The following is a 17,495-nucleotide window of genomic DNA, read 5'->3' as shown; positions in this document are numbered from 1 at the left end:
AATAATATTCTGTTGTACAAAATATTAATTGTGAAAATTTTTTTAACGGGTAGGTAATACCTGAGAGATATATAAATTCAAAATTAATATGTTACATTTTTCGAATCTGATTAAGCAAATCATCAACTATACTCCCAAAATCTCACAACAATATACATTCTTGTATAGTAATCAAAACAACCATTCTCACCCAAATTTGATTACGCATTCTGATTTTGACAAATCAAAATCCAAGTCATGATTTAACAGAAGACATCACTCTTAGATTCCTACATCTTTCAAAGCTATACTTTGGCTTCAAAACTGTGTTAGAACATCATATGTATATTAATGATTACAAACTGTGTTCAAACTCTCCGAAGTTTTCGAAGACACTTCAAACAATGAACAATCGAGATGATGATCCAACCACATATTACCCACATTTATGTACCTAAAAAGCTCTCGAAGCCAAAGTCATAGTTCGACGCGTATCCGTGTCAGACCCTTTGGCATTTATTAGCTAAAATGACTTTTCAATTCCTTTTCAAAGTAGACAGTTTTGTCACAGCTCCAGCAAGTCAACTTCGACTTTTCAGTCGGGCTAGTCTTATTATAACCTCGATAGATACGTTGCCCTTTCGTCATCGTTACTGGGGACCTTTCATATCTCGCCACCTTAGCAATAAACTTACCAACAACTTCAATTATCTTTGACTTTTCGAAAAATCATTATATTTATTGAAATCACATCATTTACTCATTCGCATCTTGTAAAGAGAATTGTCATACGAATCATCGGAAAACAGTAACCAGTATTTTGAAATCTCGCAGCATGTCTACCCCAACAGTTATATGTGTACGTAAAACGTCTATCTCCTGAACTTACATACTTTGAATGTGAAGTTCTGAAAAATATTTTGAACTACAAACTAGTTCTTGAAATGCTGACGAAGCATCAAAAACTGTAAACGATCTTAACAGTAAAAAAAGTTTGATGACAAAGAATAGTAAGGTGGTAAAGCTGAGAAAAAGAGAAGGTTTGGAACTGGAAAACGGATTGAACAGACTATGAAGGAGGCTGTGGACAAATCACAAAGACTAAATCTGCCTTCAAAGAATCCAAATGATTCAGTGCCTGCTAAAGTCATTAACGAATACCTTACTCTTTATCTGAAGTCATTTATCTCTTTGCGCTATCAGTGTTACATCATATAAGAAACTATTAGTTTCTATATTCTATAAACTTTCGAGTTTAAATTATGAATGTTTTGAAGTAGTGTTGGGAACTGAAGCATGAGTTAGTATAATATAATGACACTTGATCAATGTGATTATATTACAGTAAGTCATGCTGAGTTTCTAATGGGACATGACGATTCACAGACCATGCCGTCATCATGTTCCATGTTACAAGACTCTTGTATTCTATTTAATCTCTAAAAATATCAAGAATATATTTTCTTGATGATTCGGTCTTTTCAGGGTATTCTGGTAAATTAATAATCAAGATCGTGCCATTACCATTTCCTTCTTAGAACATTAACTATGTTCATTCTGAAATTCATATCTGCGAATACTGGACCATTACAAACGTTGCTTAATCGCAAGAAGAAGAAACGAAAGGATAAAACTCCAAAATAGAAATTGGAGTATAAATCGTAGCAAATAGAAGGGAGCATTAACTGTGGATGTCAATGATTATAGAAGACAAAAGCAGGGGCTTTGAAATATAAGGGAAGATATAAAACCCAACAACCACCCAAAAATTATAAACCGTATATATCGATGCATATAGCAATATAAAGACACGGAAGAACTAAAAACACTATAAAACCGAGAGTATAGTAGAAGTAAATAGATTCTTCCGGAGGCAGATGAAAAAGAAGAACGACAGATATGGAAGTGAGGAGTATATCGAGAATCAGTACTGGATGAAGCATATTGACAAATACTTTAAAATATGAGTTGAGGGAGAGAGAATAGAAGGAGTGAGTTGTAAGAAAACGAAGGAGGTGGATTTATAATGAAATACCCGACAGAGAAACCAAGATGGATTATCGTATTAATTCGAAGAGAATCATAATCTCCTTAATCACCGAAGCATCAAATCCAACATAGATTACAAAGATTTTCTTTAAATTCGGAGATCAATTGTGATGATGTCAAAAGATATGACGAATCACTATAATCTTATTTCCTTCATTTACGATAACTTCCCTCATACGCTTCGAGTAATCGAATTATTTTATCCATACTTCTTAGACATGATAAAACTTCATAATCGTTACGTCATAATAACAATCTCATTGTTAGCCATAACGACCTCTATTAAATTTCGGGGACGAAATTTCTTTAACGGGTAGGTACTGTGACGACCCGGAAATTTCCGACTAAATTTAAACTTTATCTTTATATTATTCTGACACGATAAGCAATGTTTGTTAAATTAAACCTCAAAGATTTTAAACTATGTTTATACATTCATTTAAACCTCGACCAAATTCCAATGATTCACGAACCATCAAATGAACATATATGAATATGTATGTATATGTGTATATGTTATAAATTGAAAATGTCAACAAATTATTTAAACGTATAATGCTTTATATGAACGTATTTGTTTCAATATGATTATCGACGAAATTAAAAAAAAATATATTAAATGATTGAATTATCAGAAACATTGAATTATGATTACAAGTCTCTGTTGAGAGGTCCACTATGATTTGAGAAAATCTATTCCTCTTAACGATATTCGAAATAATTTGTAAAGCTATTTATAAATAAAAATAAAAAGTGTCATTTATGAAAGTTAGACAAAAGCTAGTTGAAAATTGGTTTCCATAATATTCTATTAATCTATTTTCAAACGTACAAAAACATTTTCAGTTTCAAAAGAACTTTATTATTAAAACGTATATAACTTTTATAAATATCTAGAATCATTTTTGACAACTCATTACTTAACCAGTATAATAAATATAACGATATTTATATTTTATTTCATTAAATATATATAACGATTTAAATTAATATTATATATATTTATACGCGTATTATACATACATAGTTTTTATACTTTTACTATGCTTTAACTTTACCTTTACTTTACTTTAACTTTAATAATTCACTTTAATAATTCATACTTTAATAATTCACTTTAATAATTCATACTTTAATAATTCACTTTAATAATTCATACTTTAATAATTCACTTTAATAATTCATACTTTAATAATTCACTTTAATAATTCATACTTTAATAATTCACTTTAATAATTCATACTTTAATAATTCACTTTAATAATTCAAAAATCTATTATATATAGAATTCAATAGGTTTCATTATTTCATAGAAACTTGAAAATATATTTCTCTAAACTCTCTCAATCAATTTACATATATATATATATATATATATATATATATATATATTTGCTCTGTATTATTTCAAGATATTATTAGTATACATAAAATATTACGACGGAGTGATGTCCGAGTGATTTCAAAATAGTTTTTTGAATGAGTCGAAGCTAAGGAAATTATGGGTTATAGCTATGGAGGTGATGGGTATGGTTCATGGGTATGCTCGTGAGGTCAATCTAGTGTTTATCATCTCCGTTGCGTCTACGTACTTTTCTGCAATATTGAATCTCAATATTGATACGTGAGCACTCATAACTTAACTTTTATATATCAATAGTGTATCCCTGACTAGTGCTCGAGTATATAGGATTATGCATGCTTGTACATTCGATATTGTCCTTAGATAGGTTTATTGAATCCTGAATTAGATACATATGCTACTGAGATAGGGTATATGATATGCATGTCATTGGAAAGCTAGCGAAAAATTAAGAACTTTTCATTTAGATATCGAATGGTTTCGATGAACGGATTAGAAGTTATAGTCAACTGAATTTTAGTATTATTATTAAAATGATTATTATTACTATCGTCGTTATTATTTTAATAGAAATATCATTGTTATTATAAAATATCATTATTACTATTATGTTAATATTATCATTTTATCATAATACCATTTTTAGTAAATATAAATATTGTTATAGAATAATAATAATTATTATTACAAAATAATACAACTTTTACTTATTATTATTATGATCAATATTATTTTATCAAATAAATAGGGGATACAAAGATATTTTTCACCACGCGTAATATAATTACATTAATAATACTTACCACTATAGTTTTACGATATTAAGTGAACTTTATAAATTTTACTACTTAAGATATATAAAAGTATATATTATATTAAACGTTAATATAAATTTTTATTAATAAATGACTTTTATTATTATAAAATCTAATAAATATATTTAAATATATAAAACGACTATAGTTAAGTTATATAATAAACACGTATAAATTTTAGAAGTCATTTTGGGTCAAGTTGACTTTTGTTGACTTTTGCATATTAGTCTCGAGCATTAGGATTGTGGTACACTATGACTTGACCAAAAATTGTTAGACAAATATTGACCAACATATAAATATATATAATTAATATAGGTTCGTGAATCCGAGGCCAACCTTGCACTTGTTAAATGACGTTATATGTATTTTTACTACGAAATACAGTATGGTGAGTTTCATTTGCTCCCTTTTTAATTGCTTTTGCAATATATATTTTTGGGCTGAGAATACATGCGCTGTTTTATAAATGTTTTACGAAGTAGGCACAAGTACTAAAACTAATTCTATGTGGGTTTAAACCAGAAATATACCCTTAGCTTGGTAACATTAAACTACTTGTCTATGTACGGTAGGCGCGAATCCTAAAGATAGATCTATTGGGCCTGACAAACCCCATCCTGACTATGGGATGCTTTAGTACTTCGAGGTTATTTTAAACACACCTGATCTGGTGTACTTCAGAGGGTAAAACATGAACGTTAAGGCTTGTTACCGGGTACCTACAACTTATAGAATACTTTTATACACTTGCGAGTGTACATATATTTATAAACGAAAATCTTGTGGTCTATTAATATATTGAAATGATTGTTATGATAAACCTATGAACTCACCAACCTTTTGGTTGACACTTTAAAGCATGTTTATTCTCAGGTATTAAAGAAATCTTCCGCTGTGCATTAGCTCATTTTAAGGATATTACTTGGAGTCATTCATAGCATATTTTGAAAGACGTTGCATTCGAGTCATTGAGTTCATCAAGATTATTATTATGTCAATTATAGTTGAATGTATTATCAAATGGTGTGCATGCTGTCAACTTTCGTTGTAAAGAAAGTTTGTCTTTTAAAAACGAATGCAATATTTGTAAAATGTATCATATAGAGGTCAAATACCTTGCGATGTAATCAACTATTGTGAATCGTTTATAATATATATGAACGGGTCCTTTCAGAGCACAAACGAACTATACAACTACTGAAAAAGAACTCCTTGCTATTGTCTTTGCTTTTGACAAATTTCGATCATATCTCGTTCTAGCAAAAACGGTGGTCTATACCGACCATTCTGCTCTTAGATACCTATTTTCAAAACAAGATGCTAAACCAAGATTAATCCGTTGGATCTTACTCTTACAAGAGTTTGATATTGAAATCCGAGATAAAAAAGGAGTAGAAAATCTCGCCGCTGATCATCTTTCTCGTCTTGAAAATCCCGAATTAGAAGTTCTAAATGAATCGGCCATACAAGACAACTTTCCTGATGAATATCTATTGAAGATAGATTATAATGAAATCCCATGGTTTGCAGACTATGCAAACTATTTAGTATGTGGATTCCTTGAAAAAGGATTATCGTACCAAAAACGAAAGAAATTCTTCGGTGATATAAAACACTATTTCTGGGAAGATCCACATCTGTTTAAAAGTTATCCCGATGGAATAATACGCCGATGTGTATTCGGAGATGAAGCCAGTAAAATATTAAACCATTGTCACACAGGACCAACAGGAGGGCATTATGGGCCTCAACTAACAGCAAGAAAAGTTTATGATGCTGGATTCTATTGGCCTACAATTTACAAAGACTCACACCTTCTTTGCAAATCCTGTGATGCTTGTCAAAGGGCCGGAAAAATAAGTCAACGTGATGAAATGCCACAAAATGTCATACAAGTATGTGAAGTATTTGACATTTGGGGTATTGACTTTATGGGTCCATTTCCAAAATCTCATAATAATCTCTATATTCTCGTAGCCATTGATTATGTATCTAAATGGGCGGAAGCACAAGCTCTCCCAACTAACGATGCACGAGTTGTAGTCAACTTTTTAAAACGTCTTTTTGCAAGGTTTGGAACACCGAAAGCTTTAATAAGTGATCGGGGTACTCATTTCTGTAATAATCAACTTGAGAAAGTTCTTAAAAGATATGGAGTAACTCATAAAATCTCCACCTCATATCATCTACAAACAAGTGGACAAGTTGAAAATACCAACCGAGCTTTAAAACGTATTCTAGAGAAAACCGTAGGATCAAATCCGAAGGAATGGTCCATTAAATTGGAGGATGCACTCTGGACTTTTAGAACAGCCTACAAAACTCCAATTGGAACCACACCTTTTAGACTTGTTTATGGAAAAGCATGTCATCTTCCAGTAGAAATTGAACACAAAGCATTTTGGGCTTTGAAGACATGTAATCTTGATTTACATGAAGCCGGACGTCTACGATTAAGTCAACTAAACGAATTAGAAGAATTAAGACATGAAGCATATGAAAATTCGTTAATCTATAAAGAAAGAACGAAGAAATGGCATGATAAAAGAATCAGAAGTTTAAAAGAATTTAAAGAAGGAGACAGAGTTCTTCTTTTCAATTCACGATTCAAGCTATTTCCTGGAAAATTGAAATCAAGATGGTCTGGACCATTCATAGTCAAAAGAGTTTTCCCATACGGAACGATAGAATTAATAAATTCAAATGGGATTGAATTTAAAGTTAATGGTCACAGAGTTAAACATTACATACATGGTCCGATGGAAGAAGACAATGAAGTTAATCACAATTTCGATACCACAGCTAACTAAGTATAGAGGGTTTATGTATTTCTGTTAGAGTTAGATTGTCTGTTTTCGTGTAGTTCTCGAAAATGGAACCCGAATGGTCTTTCCCTAGCAGACCCTAAAGAACTAGTCTTCTCCCCCCATTCTGAATTTTTATTTTTTTTAGGAAATGAAGACTGCCTGTGAACTAAACCATGGTCTAATGCTACACGCTTTGATCACTAAACGTAATAATGACACACTTCCGAGTGAAATAGTATCAGTAATCCGAGAAAGATTGGACGGAGTTAGAAAAGAATCCAGATGCGAAGATAATAAGTTACAATTTGGTAAAGGAAAATCAAAATCCGCAGCGAAAAGAAGAGCACGACACCTAGAAAGATGTCACAAATGCGGAAAATGGTCACATGGAGGTAAATGTTTAAATAATCAAACCTATTCAAACACCGAATTTGTTACTTTATGCAGAGACGGACCGTTCATATGTTTAGAAGAAAAAACACTGAATGCTCGAGGTTACGCCTATGTAGCCATGGAAAACCAATTAAACCGACTATCTTATGAATGGGATAGATCATATAACTAAGAAATCTATTTCACAGGTATGTTTGTACAGTTTTTATTTTTTTATTTTTATTTTTAACCTTTTGATAATAAACGCTAATTTGTTCGCTATAAAGTATTAAATTGGTATTGAATAAAATTAGGTTTGGCGACCGAAATTATTGATATCATACAAAAATTTATTACATCACTGCGAAATTTAACGTTTATTCTTAAGGTATAAATATCTTTAATCAATCAACCCAAAATATTTCAAAAATTCGTCATGAGTTAAATTAGGTCTTGGAACCGAAATTACTTTACCGAAAAGAGGGGCGCATATTTTTGATAATATTTGATTGATTAAAGTGGGATAAAAAGCCAAAAAGATTTTTAATTTTATTTTTACCATGTTTTTAAAATTAATATATAAATCTTAAATTAATATTGTAAACTTTGTAAAATCAATATATTTAAAATTGTAAATATTTGAAAAATTAATATAAGTTTGGTGTGAATTTATAATATGAATTTTTAAATTAAGTTTGGTGTGAATTTTTAATTTTTAAAATATGAATTTTTAATTTTATGCATTTCAAATTTTAAGTTTGGTGTGAATTTTTAATATTAATTTTGAATTTTATATTTAAGTTGTGTGAATTTAAAAACAAAAATTTACTTTATCTCATTAAGTTAAAAATATGATTTTTAAAATTCGTCGTAAGTTGAAGACTAGGTCGTTGAACCGAAATTGCTTTACCCGAGGGAGGGACGAGAACTTTTATTATCATTATTTTTAATCTTATTGAATTAAAGTATGCCAAAAACATTAAAAAACTAAATAAAAAAAATCTAAGCTTGTAAAACAATCGTTTGAAAAAGACAAATTTTAAAATTTTGTCGAAGGACGGACTTGGACTTCGATCCGAAACGACCTCGTCCTAAAACAAAGGAAAACAAAATTTTAAATTTATTTTATATTTGTTTTACAAGTTAAGGTTTGTGTAAAAAAAAAAAAATATACAAACTCCGCGATTCGCGGAGTTTGAAAGGGAAAAACACCGCGACTCGCGGAGTTCCAAAAATACCGAAAAAAATAAAAGGGGCAGAACTGATCAGTCCCCAACCCACACCACACATACAGCGAAAATAAACCCGAAAAAACCCGAGAAAACACCCCCAAAATCACAATTTTTAACCGTTAATCATCAAATCTTTTACTAAAATCATGTTAAGAAGGATGCTATCAAGGAATTACTCAAGAAAAACGGTAAATTTCTACACCTAAACACCATTTAATCCGAAAATTAGTGTTCTTGAGCAATTTTTTTCCCAATTTGATTTTGATGCTTTTTAGTGTAATTATGCTTAAATTGTTTATGTATTATGCTTGTATAACCTAGATTGATGCTATTTAACATGATTAGAAGCCTTAAACTTCAAATTTTGAGTAATCTAGGGTTTGTGTTCTTGAGCAAATTTGGGGCTTTTTGATATAAACAGGTTATGGCCAATTTTTGTCATGAATTGTTGCTAAATTAAGTAGTGTAACATGTTTAGGTAGTTAAATGATCCAAACTTTGAGCCTAAACATGATTTTGAGAATTAAAGTGGACTTTTTCAAGTCTAAAATTCATGAACTTGATTTTTGAGAGATAATGCCATTTGAAACTTGTTTAATTGCTAGTGATGATTATTTTGACATGTTATTTGAGTTGAATGCTTATTAACTTGGTGAACATTTTCGTATATGCTTATTTGAAAAAGTGTAGATTTGATAAAAATGTGAAAATGAGCTTAAGTTTGATATAAATTGATCATGTCATTGTAATTATTTTGATTGATGATTTTGCTGACACTAATGCATATTTGGATGCACAAAAATTGTGTTTGATGTGTTTTGCAGACTGAATGGGGTGAATCTTCATCCCAAACTCGCAATGCTCCTGCTGAGAATGCGGAACAACAGGAGGTGGATAACTACTACAAACAAGATATACCTCATCCAGTCATGATATTTTCTGATATGCACTTGGAAGATTTGCACCCGAACCTGAGATTTGACAGACTTTGGATAGAATATCCAAAATACCAAAGGGGTTTGCATACCAAAATACCAAAGGGGTTTGCATACTCTTCATTCTAAAGTTGTTGAGGTACCTAGGGTTATAGAATGGGGACCATTAGAAGCTGTAAAATTGGCCGGGCCAATTAGGGAATTACTTGCACAGAGGTATGGTAATTCTACTTTTAACGACTGGGTACGTTTATTCACCATGTGTAGACCTGTATATAAAGTATGGTGTGAAGAATTGTTGTGTAGTATAGAATTAAATGATCGGGTAGCTAGTTTAACCGATCGATCTTTTATTAGATTTTTGTTAGGAGGTTCGATGCGCCACATGTCTTTACTAGACATGGCTCAGGCTTTACGTATATATACGCCTGAGGAGTTAGCATCTGCCGATTGTAGAGGGTTGATACTAAATGGTAGAAAGATAGATGAAAATTTTGATACACATGGTGTATGGAGTCAAATGACAAGCCATCACCGATTCAAAGGGGGAAATTACTCTTATTTGGATATAGATAGAGCTGAATTAAGAGTAATTCATAGGTTTTTAGCTAATTCGATTACACAAAGAGGTAAGAACAAGGAAAAGGTAAATGAACAGGATTTGTTTTACCATATGTGTATTCGAGACCCACAAAGCGCTGTAAGTATACCTTATTGTGTGGGTTATTATTTTTTAGCTATGGTTAGGGGGATGAGACCGCATAGCATAATAGGAGGTGGTATATTTATTACTTTGATTGCTGAATATCTCGGTGTGGATATAAGTCGGGGGGGATTATTAGTCGAAGAACCAGAACCCCGTGATACAATAGGTTTAAATGTATACCATGGTGCGAAAGTTTTGAAGAGGCGAAATAACGCTGCAGTACAATACCATGGTAGACATCCATAGGTTGAGAGAAACCAACAGCAAGGTAATGTAGGAGGGGGAAATGAAATGCAAGAAATGCAAAGGTTTATAGCTTCACAGGAGTACGAAAATGCTAGACATAGAGCATTTGAAGATTGGCAAGTTCATCAAAACCAAATCATAGCTTATTGCCAACATATAGGTAGAAACTATATTCCTACTACAAAGCCCATATTCCCTCCCTGGTCTATAGAGATTCAACCACCGTATCCTATGTATAAGCCAGCCGAAGTATTTTATAGCACCTATGGTTATGCATGGAACCCCTGCTGGTATCAGTATCATCCCTAGCCTACTTAGTTTTATTTATTTTGTAATTTGTAATGTTGATACGTTTAATACTTATTTAATATTGTAATAGTTTTTATAATTTTCTAACTTTTATTCTTAGATTTTAATAATTTTTGAATGTGGGGTAATATACCAAACTTCAAAAATATGTATATATGTTTGCAGTTTATCTTATGTACACAACAGGGTAAAACAACGCATTTTCAAAGACTGACATTAAGTTCATCAAAAGCAACTAATTTTGACGACAAGATGCAAAATATATGTGAAATAACAACAAGACGGAATGAACAAATGATGTGCACCATTTATCATTCAGCAAGCAAACACAAATATGTTTGGAAACTTTGGTAAAATTTAATCATTTTCACACAAATCACCCTCAATAATTTAAATTATTACTGATTTCTTGCAAATGAGGGCATTGCAAGATCTTAAGTGTGGGAAGGGGTTAAATTCTATCGGATTTTTAAAATTTTTATCTTAAACACTTGGTTACCATTAAAAATACTAGTAACGTAGTAGTTGTATTAGAATCTAGTGCTCTCTGATGATAAAGAACAGCCCTAGTCTTATATACTGACTACCCAATTCTAGTAAAATTTTTCAAAATTTTCAATTAAATGAACTCAAAATCATGTTTATACATATTTATGAACGATAAAACTAGGTGTTAACACCGAAATTATTGTTACCTCAGAAAGGACATAAATTGAGAAACAAACCAAAATGTTAAAATTCATTTAAAATGGAATAGAGGACAATAAAAAGGAAAATAAAAGCCAAGTGTGGAAAAAATTACCAAGTTATCTTAAACATATGGCACATATTTCTGTAACAAATAACTGAAAATACTTTTGCTTTGGACTAAACTAAACTATTTTACCCGATGAATCTACACGATGGATCTACACGATGAATCTACACGATGGATCTACACGATGAATCAATTCCATCATTAAAAGGAAGTAAAGTCTTCCGAAAAAGAAACGCGCTTCTTGATTTAGGTCATGAAGTTGTCGTCCAGACCAGCTGTAGGTTGACGAAAAACCTAGAAAAGTCATCACTAAAATCAGCAGGAAATCCACGGACCTCAGCATTAAACAGGGTCGCCAAGTGGTCATATTTATCCTAACCATGAGAAGGATTTATCTCGTACAATGGGGGGCACCATGCAAATTAGCTGGATAAGACTAATGAATCAGATCCCCAGAAAGGATAATCTCCTTAAAAGATCAAAAATCAGCTTTTAAGCCTGATATTACTCAATCCTAGAGATTGACCTTAAAGATTGAGAATTCAAACTCATGGAATTCAATGATATCTAAACTCGAGCTTGAACGAGAAAATATTTTGATCAAATTATAAACCGATTTGTTTTCTGAAAACCCATTTTCAATGCGTTCATTACCATTGAATGTAAAATCCTAGGAATTCACCGGGAATTCATTAGGTCATCTGAACCAAATCGGGTGTCAACCGTAAGAACGGTGGTTGTATAGTGGTCAAAGACAGGACCTTGTGCCAGACCGACAAATTATAAGGGTGAGCTTTACTATTGCTCCTACAAAGGATAGTAATTGCGTCCGACACGTTATAGACCATAATTAAAAGCATGTCAGGGGACATTGCCTTAACAGTTGACTTGTTCAACGCTTTCCTTTACAACCGGACGGTAGTTTACCGAAAGGTAATATACGGGACAAGTAAACTGTACGTGTTGCTTTCCTAATACAAGGTTAGCAAGTGGGTGACACAAAACCGCAAGTTTTGAGCTAAAATTTTCAAATATGAAACCCACCAAACCCACAAAAATAATTTGCAAACACCGGTGAAGGGTTATTCCGGAAAACTTATCTAGGGTAAAAACTAGATTTAATTTTCAAAAGATCAAATGTTTTCATAAAGATCCAATTTCCTTAATGGATCTAAATTTTTATAGTCATGTGGGACTGTAAACCATATCGTTACTACCATTGTTTATACCGCCGTATAGAAATCACTGATGTACAAAGTGTGAAGAATAAAGAAGTGATTCTAGTATTTCAAGACGATATTGCTTGAGGACAAGCAACGCTCAAGTGTGGGAATATTTGATAATGCTAAAAACGAACATATATTTCATAGCATTATTCCTCAAGAAAGACAAGCTTTTAGTTGCAATTGTTCTATTTAAAAGTGATATTCGTTTAAATAATAAAAGGTGAAGACAAAAGACAGATTCAACGAATTGAAGATGCAAACGACCAAAAAGCTCAAAAGTACAAAATACAATCAAAGAGGTTCCAATTATTGATAAGAAACGTCTCGAAATTACAAGAGTACAAGATTCAAAACGCAAAGTACAAGATATTAAATTGTACGCAAGGACGTTCGAAAATCCGGAACCGGGACCAGAGTCAACTCTCAACGCTCGACGCAACGGACTAAAAATTACAAGTTAACTATGTATATAAATATAATATAATATATAATTAATTATATTAATTATATATATATTATATTTATAAAATAAATCGTCGGCAAACAAAGAGCCAAATGTGGGTGAGCTGTAAAAACAAACTCCGCGACTCGCGGAGTTTGAAGAAGGAATGGGCCGCGAGTCGCGGAGCCCCAAAAACTGAAACTCCCTATAAAAGCAAACGAATTCTGATCGCAAAAACATATAATATATATCCATCTCTCTATCTATATACGTAATATTTATATTTATAATTTATATTTTAATTTTAATTTTAATCCTAATAATAAGGGTATGTTAGCGAATGTTGTAAGGGTGTAAGTCGAAATTCTGTCCGTGTAACGCTACGCTATTTTTAATCATTGTAAGTTATGTTCAACCTTTTTACATTAATGTCTCGTAGCTAAGTTATTATTATGCTTATTTATATCGAAGTAATCATGATGTTGGGCTAATTACTAAAATTGGGTAATTGGACTTTGTACCATAATTAGGGTTTGGACAAAAGAACGACACTTGTGGAAATTAGACTATGGGCTATTAATGGGCTTTATATTTGTTTAACTAAATGATAGTTTGTTAATGTTAATATAAAGATTTACAATTGGGCGTCCCTATAAATTACCATATACACTCGATCGGACACGATGGGCGGGGTATTTATATGTACAAATAATCGTTCATTTAACCGGATACGGGAATGGATTAATAGCCACTAGAATTGTTGAAACAGGGGTGAATTACATTCAAGGGTAATTGGTGTAATTGTTAACAAAGTAGTAAAACCTTGGTTTACACTCAGTCGACATCCTGGTGTAATTATTAAACAAAGTATTAAAATCTTGTTACAGTTTAAGTCCCCAATTAGTTGGAATATTTAACTTCGGGTATAAGGATAATTTGACGAGGACACTCGCACTTTATATTTATGACTGATGGACTGTTATGAACAAAAACCAGAAGGACATATTAAATAATCCAGGACAAAGGACAATTAACCCATGGGCATAAAACTAAAATCAACACGTCAAACATCATGGTTACGGAAGTTTAAATAAGCATAATTCATTTATTTCATATTTAATTTCCTTTATTTTATATTTAATTGCACTTCTAATTATCGCATTTTTATTGTTATTGTATTTAATTGTACTTTTAATTATCGTACTTTTTAATTATCGCAAGTTTATTTTATCGCACTTTTATTATTCGCAATTTCATTATCGTTATTTACTTTACGCTTTAAATTAAGTCTTGTATTTATTTATTATTTTACATTTGGTTTTAACTGCGACTAAAGTTTTAAAATCGACAAACCGGTCATTAAACGGTAAAAACCCCCCTTTATAATAATAATATTACTTATATATATATATATTTGTATTTTTATAAAAGTAAACTAATATAGCGTTAAGCTTTGTTTAAAGATTTTCCCTGTGGAACGAACCGGACTTACTAAAAACTACACTACTGTACAATTAGGTACACTGCCTATAAGTGTTGTAGCAAGGTTTAAGTATATCCATTCTCTAAATAAATAAATATATTGTGTAAAATTGTATCGTATTTAATAGTATTTCCTGCTAAAAATTAATAGTATTTTATACCCCTTAGCTTTAACTATCAGAGTCATTCATGACATATTTCAAAAGACGTTGCATTCGAGTCGTCGAGTTCATCAAGATTATTATTAAGATAATTATAGTTAGATATATTATGAAATGGTATGCATATCGTCAATTTTCGATGTAAGGAAGTTTGTCTTTTCAAAACGAATGCAATGTTTGTAAAATGTATCATATAGAGGTCAAGTACCTCGCGATGTAACCCACTATTGTGAATCGTTTGTAATCGATGTGGACTTTGTCCGGATGGATTAGGACGGGTCCTTTCAGCCGAGTAAGTGTCATTGTGGGTTAAACTACATGACATTCCTATTGTGGGGTTCACAGAACATGGACTTAGTTTAATTGCGTCAAAGGTGGGGCAACCAAAGATGTTGGATTCATATACGAGTTCTATGTGTGTGGATGTTTGGGATCATCCAAATTTTACTCGTGCCCTAGTTGAAATCTCTGTCGAAACTGATTCTAAATAAAATGTAAGGTAGCTACACCAACGACGGAAGGAAGGGGGCACACGATTGATATTGTTCGTGTAGAATATGAGTGAAAGCTGCCAAGATGTTCGTGCTGTAAAGTGTTCAGTCACAAAGTATGTAAAATTCTTCATTTAATAAAGACAAAATTGCACCGTTGGACCCTCATCTTTGTATCAAATGACACGGATAACCTTTAACTATTTTTTTGACCTCGTTGACCTTCATCTTTAGAATTTTTACATGGATGACCCCTTCGATAAACTCTATTACTTTTCAGTCGTTAAGTTTCCTCACGTGCTAGGCATGTGAGGACAATTTAGTCCACACATATTTTTCCGTATTGGATACAAGCCACGGACCAGACACGTGACTCTTAACTCTTTTTAAATGTTCCCTTTTCCATTTGAGTCGTTCGTTCCAAATTTTTAAAACCAATTTTCCAATAACCGGCAAAATCATCTCATTCAGAATCTAAATTAAAATGGTAGTGTGTCTGCGTACATCTTGGACAACTCAAAACCTATGGCGTCAATTTCATGCTTGTCCGATTAAGGTGTGTCATTTAGTTCGAAGTTTTTGTTATTTTTTACGTTTTTTGATTGCAATTTACCTACATTGTATTCTTTTTCAAGGTTCTACTTGCAGGTTTGTTGATGGTTTAATACACCAATTTGTGGACATCAGAAACCATATGAATCGTTATGCCAGTTAGAGATTTCAGAGTGGAAATGGGAGCACATAATGATGGATTTTGTAATTAAATTACCCCGAACCCGAAAAGGACATGACATGATAAGGGTGATTGTTGATTGGTTGATCAAGAGTGAGTACTTTCTAGCAACTAGCAAAACGACATAATCGACTAAGTTGGATTAGTTGTATATGAATGAGATAGTAGCTTGTCACGGTATTCCGTTATCTATTGTGTGAGATAGAGATTCGAGATTTGTGTCTAATTTCTAGTAGAGTTTACAGCAGAATTTGGGTACTCGTTGATGTGTAAAATCGTGTATATAAATTATCGATGGAAAAGTACCGATTAAAATGATTAAAACACACTTACGGGCAGTGTACCCGCTCGTACAGTAGTAAAGATTATGGTAAAATCCAAAGTTCGTTCAAGGACAGTTATAACGTGTAAAGCAAGATTGTGACTACTAAAGATTAGATTATAAACAAATTAGAATAAATAAAATGAAGATTTTGATTGGGTTGTCGTTTAATGATCGATAAATCGAGTAACAGTTGTAATTAAAAGACAATATTTTTAGCTTTTAAAGTTTATGAAAGTAAATGACTTAAAACAAATAAGATAGTTGTGAATCAGATAAAGCAAGAATGCTCGTCTAGACTTTATCGGTAATGAATATTTTTATAATTAAGACCCGTGACTCATGCATGCAAATTAGTCGGTCGACTCGTCAAGAGTTCTCTTTAGCAAGTACTCAAACTAGAATTACACGGTGTAGGGTTCCCTTGCACCTAAGACCTTTTCGTTTGTGACCAATTAATTAACTAAGACAGAGACTTGAATAACAATTGTGTTTGCCTTCGCTCTTCACAATTCAACCCAATACAGTCTAACTGTTTGAATTAAATCTACCCCCTTGGTCCGGTTTAGTAAATAATCGATTAAGACAAATCAATTGTAAACTAGTGTCTTAAATCAACAAGAATTATATTTATCAAACAAAAACACTAATCATATCAAATTCATAAGGTTTAAAATTAACAAGTTTGGATCTTTTATTCAAACTATTGAAATATCAAGCATAAGTTCAATCAATCATAAATATCGCATCCAAAAACCTCGGTTATTAATCTAGACAGGAATTAAACTACTTAGCCAACAATCATGGTGATGAACAAAATCACAAATAAATAAGAAGAAGAAATCATTGTATTGACAAAGAGATCAACCTATAGAAATAGTAATCTTGAATGTAGACCGGATTGATGCACGTTCTCTGAATGATTGAATCGTTAGGATGATCTTGGAGTTCTCCGAAAATCACCAAAAATCGTCTTTTGCAGCTCCAAAAATGGCCAAGTGAAAAAGTGAAGTTTTTCCTTATTAAAAATTAGGTTTTATCAAAAACTGACCCGCCAGGCACATT

Source organism: Rutidosis leptorrhynchoides, chromosome 5 (genome assembly GCF_046630445.1).
Source record: "Rutidosis leptorrhynchoides isolate AG116_Rl617_1_P2 chromosome 5, CSIRO_AGI_Rlap_v1, whole genome shotgun sequence".
In the NCBI taxonomy this organism is placed as follows: domain Eukaryota; kingdom Viridiplantae; phylum Streptophyta; class Magnoliopsida; order Asterales; family Asteraceae; genus Rutidosis; species Rutidosis leptorrhynchoides.
Note: the sequence above shows the minus strand (reverse complement) of the source record.